This window comes from Xiphophorus maculatus, chromosome 2 (assembly GCF_002775205.1).
Source record: "Xiphophorus maculatus strain JP 163 A chromosome 2, X_maculatus-5.0-male, whole genome shotgun sequence".
NCBI lineage: Eukaryota > Metazoa > Chordata > Actinopteri > Cyprinodontiformes > Poeciliidae > Xiphophorus > Xiphophorus maculatus.
Window position 1 is genome coordinate 4,358,547 of NC_036444.1, and position 13,996 is coordinate 4,372,542.

Genomic DNA, 13,996 nt, shown 5'->3' on the forward strand with positions numbered 1-13,996 from the left:
TCTTATTTCTTTAATTCAGAAGAACAACCTTCTGGAATAGTGACTCAGGCTACATCAGCTGTCTAAACAAATGACTGATATAGAATATGTATCTAGATTGAAACATTTTGTAGATACAGCATTTAAAATCTGAGCCTCTGTGTTCATTAACAGCCTTAAAGTTGGAGTAAAACCAGATGCAAACTGTCACACAAAACAAAATATCTGTAGTTAAAGTTGACAGAATTTCTCTCTTTTTCTTTTTTTTGCTTTACAAGCAAATTTTCTCAGATATAAACTCAAACTTTTTCAGTATAATCATCAGTTAAATTTAATAATTACATGTTGAAAAAACATCTGTTTTTGGGAGGTTAAAATCAACATTAAGTGCTATTTCTGCACAGAAATCAGCTTTTATTGTAAAAAATGCTTTTATTTTGAAGGTGACTGCTGTTTGGGTAGCCAAATGAACACTTTAGTTTGTACAAACAGACCTCAGCGTGAGCTGAAAGGAGGGACCGATGCAGAATGTAGAGTTTTTAACACAACATAAACTTCTTCTTGGTAAGAGCCGCATGATTTATAATCACAGTAACATTTAAATAAATTCACAAAGACCAAAAACAGTTTCTGTTTGCTGTTATTCCTAGTTGCCATGTTTTTTTTCTCTGATGGTTTGGACCCCATTAGTTTTATGCCTTTGTCTACTGACGTTCCTGGGGGCGAACCACAAGGCTCCATACTTGGATCTCTCCTTTTCCATTGTATTTACGTGGCGCCGTTTTCCAAATGTTTGTGTTTTTGTTTCATTTTTATGCTGATTTGAACTGTATTTTTCCACTGAAGCACGTCGATGACTGCTCCGTCCAGCGTTTTAATGACTGACTTTTTGATATTTATAATTAAATACAACTGAATTTTCTATGCTTTAATCCATGGTAGATGGATTTAATGTCCCCAGAAAAGCCCTTCCTACCTGGCGCTTCATGAAAAAACTAAAATTACAAATCTGGGACCTGAAACTTGGACGTAAAATGATGACGTTTGTTTTGTCCGGAGACAATTGTACATGATTTTATAACTCCATTTCTCTGTTGCAATGCTCTCCTCATGCAGTCATGCAATGTTCTCTTACAAATGAGTTTTAAAGGTTTCAGAAAAAACAAGCAGTGAAGTGGAACCATTTTAAAATACATAATCGCTATAATCTTTTTAAGGTTTAACAGTTTTATAGATTTGTTTGTCATCAAGCTCCAGAGATAGTTGGTCAAATTAATTTGTAAATGGAAAAAAACCATCATTTGGACAATTCTTCTTTCTTATTTGAAGAATCTCAAATTTATAATACATTTGCACTTGCAATAAAATATTTGACCCATTTTAAAACTTTTACTTCCTGGATATAAAAAAATGCCTCAAACAGAGATGATCCTGTTTTCTTGGCCTCATTTCTGATCGCTCTCTGTTCCTGGCTGAACCGTTGGCCACAGGTCTTGTTTAGTTTTTTTGTTGTTGTTGTTGTTTTTAGGCTAAATCTTTATCCTGCTGCTGGTTTGCAGAACCAGGCGTGAAATCAGTTTCTTTTGCTTGTTTTGTCGCATTTGTTCGAGATTTTGCTCACAGCAAAGCCAGACTGAGCTGAATATTCCCGATTACGTTCTATGAGGTTAAATAACTAACTCATGTGGTTCTCTTGAGGCTTTATTGACTGTTTTCTGTATGTAAACTAAAATTATTTGAGCAGCTTGGCTGACAAAAGCTTTCTTCTGGCAAACCTTGCTGTTTAAATTCCCACATTGAATCCTTTAAATAATTAATCATCTCACTCTTTAACTCTGCAGATAAGTATTTTGTGTCTTAGTGGTATGAAACATGGACGTATTTATGTGAAATTTACCATTTTACTAGAATAGCTCAGTCAGATCAGGTAACTCTAGAAAAAATGCCAATATTTTATCATTTTATTTTATTTTTTCTTTACATTTTTGTTGGTTTGTGCTTGTTTATGTCATTTAAGACCACTTCTGATGAAGACAGGAAAACCCTGTAGGGACCAAAGCTTGGTCTTGATTTTTAGAGTAAAGGGTTCGAGCAAAGGTGTGAGTTAAGTTCAGGTTAAAGGCAGAGTTAGGAATATATCGGTTGCTCTCCAGCTAGTATCGGGTTATTACGGTAATTTCCCTCCCACAAATGTAAATAACTGCTAGATATGGACAGCTTCATATCTTGTTATGGAGAAATGGGAACAATTATTTACTCACAGGACATTTAAAGAGCTTCGTACAATTAAAATAGGCAAAAATATCCAGGCGGAGACTTGAGACTTAGGCCTGAAAGGGTTAAAGATTTGGCATAAGTGCAAATAATTTCCATTCAGACAAACGATGGCATTTTGCCTGATGGAGAGCAGAAGCTCGGCCGGATTGTCCAGCAGAAACGACATTCAAACTTTAAACAATTTAATGAAAGTTGGACTTTACCCGACTCATTTGGCGATTTGATGCCTTGTGCAGTTTGTTCTAAATCAGTTTAATATAACGGTTTGATATTTTCACACTGAATGTTCAGCTTAATATGATGATACACACTACATATAGCTTATACTTATATAATATAAAGTCAATTGACTTAAACTATTTTTATTTTCTACAGATTTACCTCCACATGTGCAGTTTAGACATAAAAATTTATTTCTTTAGAATTGCAACTAACGACTATTAAGCATTGAATCTGATAATGACATTATCACATGTGATTAAACTACTTCGGAAATTTTTAAAAACATCCAAATGAACAAATAATTCAATTTCTTTCTTAAGTAAGAAGGGCTCTACAGTGAACGATTATCATTTGTAGCAAAAGATGAATCTTTTAACATCAACATGTGAAAAGTTCGTCCATTTTTGCTTTTGTATCATCAACACAGAGTAGAGCTGATCCATTAATTATTGGATTTCAAAAAGTGAAGGCAGAACTGACTTATAAGTAACTTTTGAGTAAGATATTGGAAGTTGTTTTAATTCAATAATTCCTTAATATTGATGAAAAAGTGCTAGTAACACTGGAAATTATTTCACTTATAACATGGTGAAAATGTCTTGTTATAAATGGAAATAATCTGCCAATGAAACAAAGGTTTTTTCTGCAATTTTAAGGAATTATTGACTTAAAGCGAGCTCCAATATGTTCCTGAAAAATTATTTGTAAGTCAGTTTTGTTTTATTTCATGTGAACTAAGATATTTGCACTAGAAACTGGACCAGAATTACTTGTTAAGAGTTTTTGCAGTGCAAAATCAGAGACAAGAATTACATCTCAAACAAGCAGCCAGTGTGTAAAACAAACATAAAAAATAAACAAAGCATTTTCTGTGAAGCAGAATCCAGCGATCAAACGGAGCGGTGATCCGTATCTGCTTCCTCAACACGACAGCCCAGAGCAACGCCCTGCTTGCTGAAGATGAAGCCCTCATCTCTCTGTCCATCTCGCGGCTCCGGGGGGAATCGGTTTGTTTTGGATCCAATGTTTTTTAGAAAAAGAAAACATGTTTTTAAAAAGGCGGAGGTGCGGATTTCCACAGAGCCTTTCCCCCCCCAGAGCTCCACGTTGGTCATTTGATTTGAATATTTGTGGTGATTGTCGGGCTCAAACCCCCGGTTCTGCCTGCTTTGGTCTGTGGTTACATGTAGAGCATGGCTTTTATTTCCATGTTTTATTTTCAGACTTTTTGCAGTTTATAAATCATATTATTTTGATTATTTACATTTTTATGATTTTGTTTTTTAGTGGTTTTAATTGTGGTTGAGATCATGTTCAATCTTCTTTTGTCACTTATTCTAGTTTCTATCTAGAATAAACTACATTTCTTTGTTGGTCCAGATTTTCCTCACCTGTCATCCTGTTTTTAAACATTTTTAGACATAAATATTAATGACTCAGAATCTAACGGACCTGATATTTTCTTCATCTTGTCAAATTCTTGTATTGGATAGGTTCATTCCTTAGTTTGTGTCTTAACTAACTTGTCAAATGTTTCTATTTTGCAGCAACGTTTTTGTCATGAATTGAAATCTGGCCCTTTCTGTGTGGAGTTTGCGCAATGACTGCGAGAAAAGACAAGAGTTTTGTTGTTGACTTACCATCCAGAAACCACTCTCTGAATTTTTGTTGGTTGTGCAGGAGGCTCTACTATTGCTTTTTAAAAATGTGCAGTTGTATAATTGTGCATCTGTTTGCTGACATTTTCACGTGTAAACATTAAGTTGGGGGCGTGGCCTGCAGGACAACACACCCTAACACAGCAAACTGCGCAGACTAAAATCTCGTTATATAGGCATAATTTTATATAAATAAAAATAAAAATGTAATGAACATGTTTTGTGCAGCCCATAGATCATATCCTGTTCATGAAAGAGTAGTGGATCACCTTTAAAATGACAACAATGTGTTGAGATTCACTACATGGTTGCGTGAAACTCCCACCCCCAGAAAACAGTTCATCCTCCTATTTACAGATTAAAAGAACCTGTTATTGAACAGATTATTTTTGACACTAACAGCTTGCCATACAGGCCTGCAACAACGTAGTTTCTGGTATTTTTTTATCCTACAGCCATCTGAATGAGTGTGAAAGTTTACATTTAACTTCTGTAGCACATTCATCTGATCTAACCTTTGTGTTTGTATTTGGCGATTGTTTGGAAAATGCTTGGACCGACTTCGCCGTCGTTTGTTTTTCTGCTCTAAGCTGATTGTGTGTTGGTGAAAAACAATCCGCTGCTGTCAGTTATTCCTCCTGACAGGAAGTTTTTAATAAATTTAACATCCCATTTAAGATTGCTGATGTCAGGAAACGCCCTATAAACTTAACGTTTAACTTTTCATTTTTGACACGAAGCGTCTTTTGCCTTAACTGTTAAATTTAAATCGTTTCCTGCGACGAACTCGGTCATGAGCGCCACTGAAGGAAATTTCTGGTTGGGTGAAGTCCAGTCACATTTCTGCCTCGCAGGTTTACTCAGGAAAGTTGAAGTGTGGAAATATTTCATGGTTTTTATCACCTTTGCTCCCCGTTTTGCTACCTGCGGTTTTACTTTTGTAAAGCTTTCATCTCCCCCCAACAAACATGAGCGTATTTGGAAAACCTGATGGAAGGAGAAGCGTTCCCACTGGGGGCGAGTCAAATCATAAGGGTTGAAAGGTCAACCTCCACCAGCCTCCACTCCCAGCCACTCATCACACACGTGGTGTATATATTTGAGTCAGATGTTGGCTGTGGCATCTGAGCTGGGAATGCTTTTGCACTGCCTAGTTGCAGTGAAATACTGGAGGTTTTATGGAGAAATTTAAATTTATAGTTTTTTTTTATTCAATGCATAAAGAAATACCTGAGTGGTGATGTGATGCTCAGCTATAAATGTGCAACGAGCGCCAATTTGATAATATTGTTCTGTAACGGCAGCGAGATAGATGACTTTCCTTCCGAGAGGCATAAATAAAAAGTGAAAAGGCTTATAGAAATGTGCATCAGTGGCTGAAACTCAGAAGAGATCAGTACCTGGAACGGACCGGCGCAGATCAGAGGGAACCAAACCTGAAACAGCTGGAACGCCGAGTCCAATACCAGCGTTTTCTTCTGCTTGTCCAAGACGCGTAAAATACAAAGTGTGTGAAATGTAACGAGATTTTCTGCCCAAAATACTGCAGCGAATCCAAGATGGCTTCTTTAAAAAAAAAACAAAAAAAATGTTTAAATCAGGCCTGCAGCTGACATGGGCAGAGTTGGGTAGTAACTAGTTACATTTACTTGAGTAACTTTTTTTTAAAATGTACTTTTAAGAGTATTTTACTACGCTGTACTTTCTAGTTTTACTTGAGTAATTTTATTTTGAAGTATCTGTGCTCTTACTTGAGAAAAATCTCTGGATTTTCTACCCACTGAATGAAAAACAAACATGTTGTAACCACAAATTCACCAGACACAGAGACACACCTGCAGGTTTTGTTAGTTTTTTATTGAAAGAAACTGATTTTGAAAAATTTTAATTTGCCTGATTTTGTTATTTATACAAATGATTGTCATTTTCGCCCAAGAAAAAGAGAATTTTTAAAGAATTTTAGTTTTTCAGGAGGCAAATCAAAACTCAAAGAATACCGTCTGACCCAACAAGCTGAATACACTGAATACACAAAAACAAAAGTCTTTATTGTCAAATCAGTTGATGACAAAAGAAAACAGCCACTGACAGTCAACATATTCCAGGATTGACTACAAATAATTTTAATAACTAAAGAAGATTAGTTAAATAGGATTTAATTGACTCTCCTGTTACTAAACATGAGTTTGACAAAAACTTTGTGACAATATTGCATTTACTAATTTTTTAAGTTTGTCCATCTGAGTGACAAAGCTGCCACAGTTTCGACAGCAGATGTCACTAGTGAGAAATGAATGAACCACCGAGTACAAATGAACCTTTGGGTGAAGCAGCAGGCTGGGAAGCTTCATTTGGCCGTCACTCGTTTCATGTATTAACCCAACACAAAGTAGCGCGTAATTGTGAAGAGAAAGAATATATATATATATATTTATGGTGGTCAAAATTTAAAAATAGTAAAACGTATGCCTTGGATTTGTATTTAGCTCTGTTATGTATTATCTAATAAGAAATGTGCTGCAGTGCTACCAATTGATTTGAGAAGTCACCTAATTAGTAAATAGAGTCCATCTGTGGGTAATTTAATCTCAGCACAAACACAGCTGCTCCTTAAAGGCCTGAGGGGTTTTTAAGGAGATCAGAAAGTGCTCCAAATGAAACCCGACTGTCCTTCCCAAAATGGGTCCAAAGGAGAGCAGAGCTTCACCGTTAGCCATGTTTAAATCTCCAAATCCCTGATTTTACAAGCTGTTCTCGAGTTTGGCATGGCTGAAAAATGGCAGGCATTGGAAGAGTAAATCAACTCAACAGCCATCTGCATCTCTGTGGTGAGCATCACTATTCAGCCCTTTAATAAAACCCACACCACCGTGAAGTAAGATCCAGTGTCACCAATTGCTGTCATGTGATTAATAAATAGAGTCCATCTGTGGGTAATTTAATCTCAGCACAAACACAGCTGCTCCTTAAAGGCCTGAGGGGTTTTTAAGGAGATCAGAAAATGCTCCAAATGAAACCCGACTGTCCTTCCCAAAATGGGTCCAAAGGAGAGCAGAGCTTCACCGTTAGCCATGTTTAAATCTCCAAATCCCTGGTTTTACAAGCTGTTCTCGAGTTTGGCATGGCTGAAAAATGGCAGGCATTGGCAGAGTAAATCAACTCAACAGCCATCTGCATCTCTGTGGTGAGCATCACTATTCGGCCCTTTAATAAAACCCACACCACCGTGAAGTAAGATCCAGTGTCACCAATTGCAGTCATGTGATTAGTAAATGGAGACCAGCAGTTTGGAATTTGATCTCAGTATAAATCCAGCTGTTCTGCGAAGGACTCAGAGGTTCGTTAGAGAACAAACAGCATGAAGAACGCAGCAGGAAGGTCAGGCAGAAAGCAGGGCTGGGTTGGAATCTGAAACAAAAACTCAAACTTTGAAAATCTGACAGAGTTCTGAACCAAAAACCCAAACCAGAACCAAACATGGAGAAACAACTTTTAGTTTTCTGGAACAAACCTCCAGAAAACAGCAAAACATACGAAACACTGTGTTCCTTTTAAATCAGGCGTATGTATCAAACTCATTTTCATTTTGGGCCATACAAAAAATCTGAATGTTCTTAAAGGGCCGGTTGTGCCAGAATACATTGATTTAAAACTCATTAAACTGTTAAAGCATCAATAAATAGCTGTGATTTAAAAAAAAAATCAAAATCACAGATTGTGTGGTGCTAATTTAGAAATATTTGTAAGGAATTTTTCATATATTTGAGCTAATGTATGATGATAAATGTAACTCTTTATTACTCACTGTATTGATCACGGACTATAACTTGACATCAAGTAAGGTCAATTAAACTCAGTGTTTTTCACCAACTTTGAGAAAAATATGCAATAAAATCAGAAAACGTTTGGAGGTTTGTTGGTTTTGTGTGAAATTTGCAGACTTGTGAAAAAATGGACGGACTTATTGATGCAAATTGGAGTCTAGAGGGCCACTTGGAAAGCTACAGCGGGCCAGATTTGGCCCCCGGGCCTTGAGTTTGACATGTGCTTTAAATGAAGGCTAAGAACTCCACCTGTTTAAAGCTGCCTTTGATTCCTAATAATAATTGAAAAACTAGTAACAAACATCACATTTTGTGGTCACAGCCATTCAGTGGACTCTGTTCTGTTACCTAGCAACTCCGGCAGAGTTCCGCTCGTTACCTAGCAACCCAAGCAGAACTCCAGCACTCTTGGTCAGCTGGTTTTGTCGCTGTATAATGGCTGCTGGAAAAGGCAAGTGTTTTTGTTGTCGACTTACCCACCTGCTACAATCTTGTTGGCTGTGCACGAGGCTCCACTTCTGCTTTTCAAAGATGCACGGTTGTAATAATTGCGCATCTGTTTGCAGCCATTTTCGAGTGCAAGTGTAAACGTTGAGTTGGGAGGCGTGGCCATCAGCACCTTATTTGCATTTAAAGTGACAAGACGCCCCAAAATGACAAAATAGACTGAACTGAGCAGAATAAAATCTCAATATCTAAGAATGATTACGTATAAAGAAAAAAAAATGTAATGAACCTGTAGACCTTTCTTAACCTGTGTAAGGAAGCATAATAGTTCACCTTTAAAAGTTATACTGTAGCATCATCAAACAAGCTATCTCTTTTTAAAGTTGACTGTCAGTGTTAAAGCAGAGATCCCTGGTCTCAGGAAAACATTAACCTTTTCTTGTCTCCAATTATTGTTAATTAACCTCCTCTTTAACTGAATTAACAGTAAAAACTTCATGAAGAGGAATGTATTTTGGAAAGCATAAAGGTCCAGTGTTCGAAGCAGACCAGATTCAGTCACCCAGATTTAATTTTTCTATCCTTAAGCAATCAGATTTATCTTTTAACCAGATTATTGATGCATTTCCTGCAGCAACAGATGTTAAAAATGATCAAATTAAAAAACACTAATCGTAAAAATGGTGTGAGGAGGGTAAAAAATAAACTGGAGAGAGCAGCTGCTGTTTGGCTGAGCTGCAGAACGGAGGGTCAGCTGTGTGTTCTCGCCTCTGAAGCTCCACTCATGGTCAAGTTCAACATTTAACAGTAACTTGGCAAACGCATGTTTTCAAAATGTTCTGCCGGGGTAGTTTGATTGTTTGATTTGTCGTCTTTTTTTATTTATTTTATAACTCGGGGTGTTTTCACACTGGCAGCTTGGTAGACTACCAGTCTACTAGGGATCAAAACTGCAACATTTGTTGAATTTTCAGCTGTGGTTCGCTTTCACACTGCAGTGATTCAAACAAAACAAACCATCTGAAAAACCTGTTTCCCTCCTGACCTGTGGGGGCGCTGCACCAAGAAAACCACCAAGGGAAACAACAAGGAAACCTCTGAAGAAGACAGCAGCTGTGTTTCCATTGCAAATGTGCAAAAAATGTTTTTGATATTCCACTAGTGTTGAAAAATCCCCCACAATTTCACAATTTTAGTGTTTCCATTAAGCAAGAAATTAAATTAAAATCATGTGAATAAGCTTCTTTATGCAATAAGTTAATCAAAATGAAAGATGGGACGGATGTAAACAGCAACAAGAGATGTATTCATAATTCAACCATCATATTAGACGTCGGCATTTTATTCAGGTGTTGAAGCGACAAGCTCCTCATATTTACAGTATGTGCTGTTTTAGCAAAATTATAGTCGCAGATTTTACAGAAGAACAATGGATTAAATACATTGCAATGATACAACTTTTTATAAATCAAGCAAACTATTTTTGTACCGAGCTGCACATTGTCCAAAAATGGCCAGTATATAAAAAATGATTGGGCTGAAAAGAAACCCCACCCCAGACTGGATCAAAAACTATCAACAGATCAAGATTTTTCAAAATTGCTGTGTTTCCATTCAGCAAATTTATCAGCGTCAAGGGCATAGGTTTGGTCTAAGTTTTGGTGGGACCTTACAACTTACTGACCAGACTGTCGTGTTTGTTTTGGTTGTGTTTACCCAGAGTGCCCCGCGCTGTAGTCCACTTCCTGCTTTTGGAGCAGTCTGGCCCACTTGGCGTTCACATATGCATTGAACCACACCAGAATTCACTTCAACTGAACCGAGACCAAGGTTTGAGGTGGACTAGAGTTTAATTCACACCTTCTCAAATGAACCAGACTTTCTAGATAATTCAGATCTTGATTAAAGCGGACCAAACAGAGCTGGTGTGAATGCAGCCTTCCTGGTTCGCTGATTCAGGTGTTCTGGAGCAGGGAATCATTTAAAACATGAAGGACAGCAGGTCCTGAGGCCCAGGATTGAAAACTACTGGTCTACTTTGTCTCCAATGTCTCCTCGTTGTTGGATATTCGGGCAGTAGGCTCACTGGCACCTTCAAAGTTTCTCCTTCTAGTTTTTTTTTTTTTTTAACCAAATCAAATCCAGATCTTTTGTGTTTGTTTAGATAACGTTTTCGGCAGTCCATTTAAATTTCACCGTCTTTTTTACTCCGATGAAACGTTTCTTGTCGAATGAAGTCAATCATGATGCTTGAAGACAGATGTCCCGGTTGTTTCTGCCTGGGCATGTGGCTTCATCTGCCAGCCCCTCTGCGGTCTGGTTTGATCTTCTCCACGCAGCCCGGCCCGAGAAGACCTTTCCGGCGCTCAGATCATCTCTTTTCACATTCACAAATGTGTCACGTCTCAGTTCAGCGACTCGCAGGCCTGGAAGCCTGTAATCTGCTTGTCATGTGAGCGTGATTGTGAATGCGTTCGTCCGCTTCGGTTTGTTATCGCCGCGGCGTCCCAGAGGCCTTCTTTCAAACCGCCTTCCTCTTGACGGATGCTGTAATGGGATCCTGCTGCTCTGCAGCCATGTGATTATCGTCGGGAAGTGTTAAGACAGATGACTTCATCTGAGGACATGCGTCGTTGCAAAACGCTTTGGATTTAAGGCTTTTGCCTCCAGGTCACTGTTTATATGAGTCAGAAGACAGAAGTTCTTAGCAGTTTGGAGGGAGGTTACGCAATATTTATAATAAAACTGCAGAAAAACAACCTCTGTTTAAATCTGAACTTTTAAGCTGAATGGTTTCTTGGCTGCTGATTCGTTTCTCTGGACTGAAATGTGTCAAACTCTCCTGACTGAAATTTATAGGCTGTGTTTTTTTAAAGTGTTAACTTTACTGACTCGTATAAAAAAATATTGTAGAAGAGGAGGAAAATTACTTTGAACGTTAAGTGGTGCTGAAGGCTCTGGAAGGTCTTCAACTTGACAAGGCCTATTAACATCTGCATGATTGAGTGGAACTGGGAGTTTTTCTTTGCAGCAAAAACATTTGTTTGCCAACAATTACAAGAACAGGAAAGAGAAGATTTAAGACAAACAATGTAGATTCCCACATGCTTGGAAAATCTTTTGAATGCATTTCTCATAGTTGTGGGACTCCATTAAGGTGACCCTGAGCAGTTCAGATAGCTCTATGGGCTATGTCTATGTTCATGACATTTCTTGCACAAAATCATTCTTAGATAAAGAGATTTTAGTCAGTTCTATTCTGACTATTTTGCCATTTTAAGGCATCTTAACACTTTAAATCCAAATAAGTTGCTGCTGGCTACGGCCCCCAACTCAACCTTTACACTTACACGTGAAAATAGTTGCAAACAAATGCACAATTATACTAACATGCAGCTTTGAAAAGCAGAAGTGAAGCCTCCTGCACAACCAACAAGAATGTAGCAAGTGGTATTTGGATGGCAAGTCAACAAGAAAACACTCGTCTTTTCCAGGAGCTATTGCAGTAAAACCAGTTGACCAAACATGCTGGAACTCTGGTTGGGTTGCTAGGTAACGGGCGGAACTTTGCTGGGGTTGCTAGGTAACAGGCAGTGCCTGCTGATTGGTGATGTTACATTTGGAAAGGTTTTTGAAACCAAAAAGCATTAAGTTATTTACAAAAAAAACAGTTTATTTGTTTAAAGTGCTTCAGTTGAGAAGTACAAAGATGTGCAAAATGTGAATTTTGCATAATGGGTCACCTTTAAAAGTTTTATTACTTTATTTTTTCAATTATTATGTGAAACATAACCAATTTGCTTTGCTTTGTAATTTTTTATTTATTACTTTTTGATTTTGATTTATTTCTGTGATCATTGTGGGGACCAACAATGTAGTCCATGAGTGTAAATGGCTTCCGCTGCGTTTATCTGCGTCTGCATGTGTGGCCTAATGCATACGTTGTGTATGTGAGAGAAAATCCGTAATAAATTAAAATCTGTTCTCCAAGTTAGTTTTTTTGCAATCATTGATGAGTGTTTTAAAATTGTTCCACCCTGGAAAAACAGAAACCTAGATAACTCACTGAAAGACCCAATTTAATAACCCAAATCTCCTCGATGAATTATTAGTGAACTTCTGACCCCGACTGTATGCTGAACAAATACAACCAGAGGGTTTCTGGTGTTTTTTAATGGCTTAATGAGCAAAATGTCTTGAAATCCATGTTTTCTGAGGCAGTTTGACGGAGAATGTCGGCCTCACTCTCTGATTTCTGCTGCCAAGTCCATCAATGACCTGCTAACAGACAGATGACTCCAACACACAGACACAGATGCCTCCAGGCAGACTCGAACATATGGAAACTGTTGTTTTTTTTAAGAAAATTTACATTTGTGGGTTTCCCTACAGCTGAATATTAATCTGGTTTTAAACACGATAGTTTTCAATATATTCATCAGACTGCTGCTGTACATCTGAGCCGACTGAGGGAAATTAGTTTGATGGAATGTAAAAAATGCAGGAGCTTCAGGAGAAAGTTTTTGCTAAAAATTAACTCTACTGGAATGCAATTGCACAAATATTCACATCTCGCGTTAGCAAATGAGGTTCTTCATGAGAAAACATTACATCTGCTGACGAACGGCGAGGCGCTCACTCAGTTTAAAGTTACTTGTAAGTTAGTTTTCTCCTATTTCAAGTCTAAAAAGATATTTGCACTAGAAACTAGAACAAAAATACTTGGTAAGATTTTGTGTTTTTGCAGTGTGGGAACTCATATCATCGGATTGTAACCACGGCAACACAACAATAAAACAAAGATTATTATTTGTACGTCTATAAAGTAAACTTGCTCTTAAATCTTAAACAACTGTTTTCCCTTTAAAATATATTTTTTGTTTTGCTTATGATTTGGGCCGGCTCTGTACCTGCTGGAATTTGCTGATCAGGAGGTTTTGCTTTAGGCGAGTGGGAGTTTACTGCCGCATTTTTATGTTGCTAGTAAATAAAAGCCGAACTCCCTCTGGAAGATGCAAATATTTGACTTTCCATTTGAGCCTAATTAAGGACAAACATTTGCAACAAAAACAACAAATTAATTTCAGAACAATGTTTCTGCAATTACTTTGACTCTGTTGACATTTATGCTGCATTCACATCAAACGCGATTGAAGCGTCAGGCCTGTGTGGTTTACATTTAAAATCTATGTGGACGCGTATCAAATGGGTCAAAATCTCCCCAGACGGGCGTAGGGACACGCTATTGCTCTCTGTTGCTGGTCTTTTTGCACAATTACGGATGAAACAGATGTGGCATTAAACCATCATGGAGCTTCTGCAATCATAATGGAGCCTCAGATGTTTTTCCTGAATTTAGTGTTCAGTTCCTATTGGATAAACAATAGAAACAGACAGGACACAGGACACGCTGATTGGTTGACACTCTGATTGGTTGACACTCTGATTGGTTGACACTCTGATTGGTTGACACTCTGATTGGTTGACACTCCACGCTGAACGGCGAAAGTTCAGATTTTCCAACTCCAGCGTCGATCGCTCGAAAAGCTTCAATCACGCCGCGACGCACGTCCACACAGACTTTGTATG

At 37.8% G+C, this 13,996-nt stretch overlaps 1 protein-coding gene across 2 annotated transcripts in view; it reads left to right on the plus strand.

Annotated features, from left to right (window-relative positions):
- The window catches only part of il34 (interleukin 34), a 56,556-nt gene that overhangs the window by 13,992 nt on the left and 28,568 nt on the right, over positions 1-13,996 (plus strand). The gene's annotated exons all lie outside the window — the stretch shown is intronic.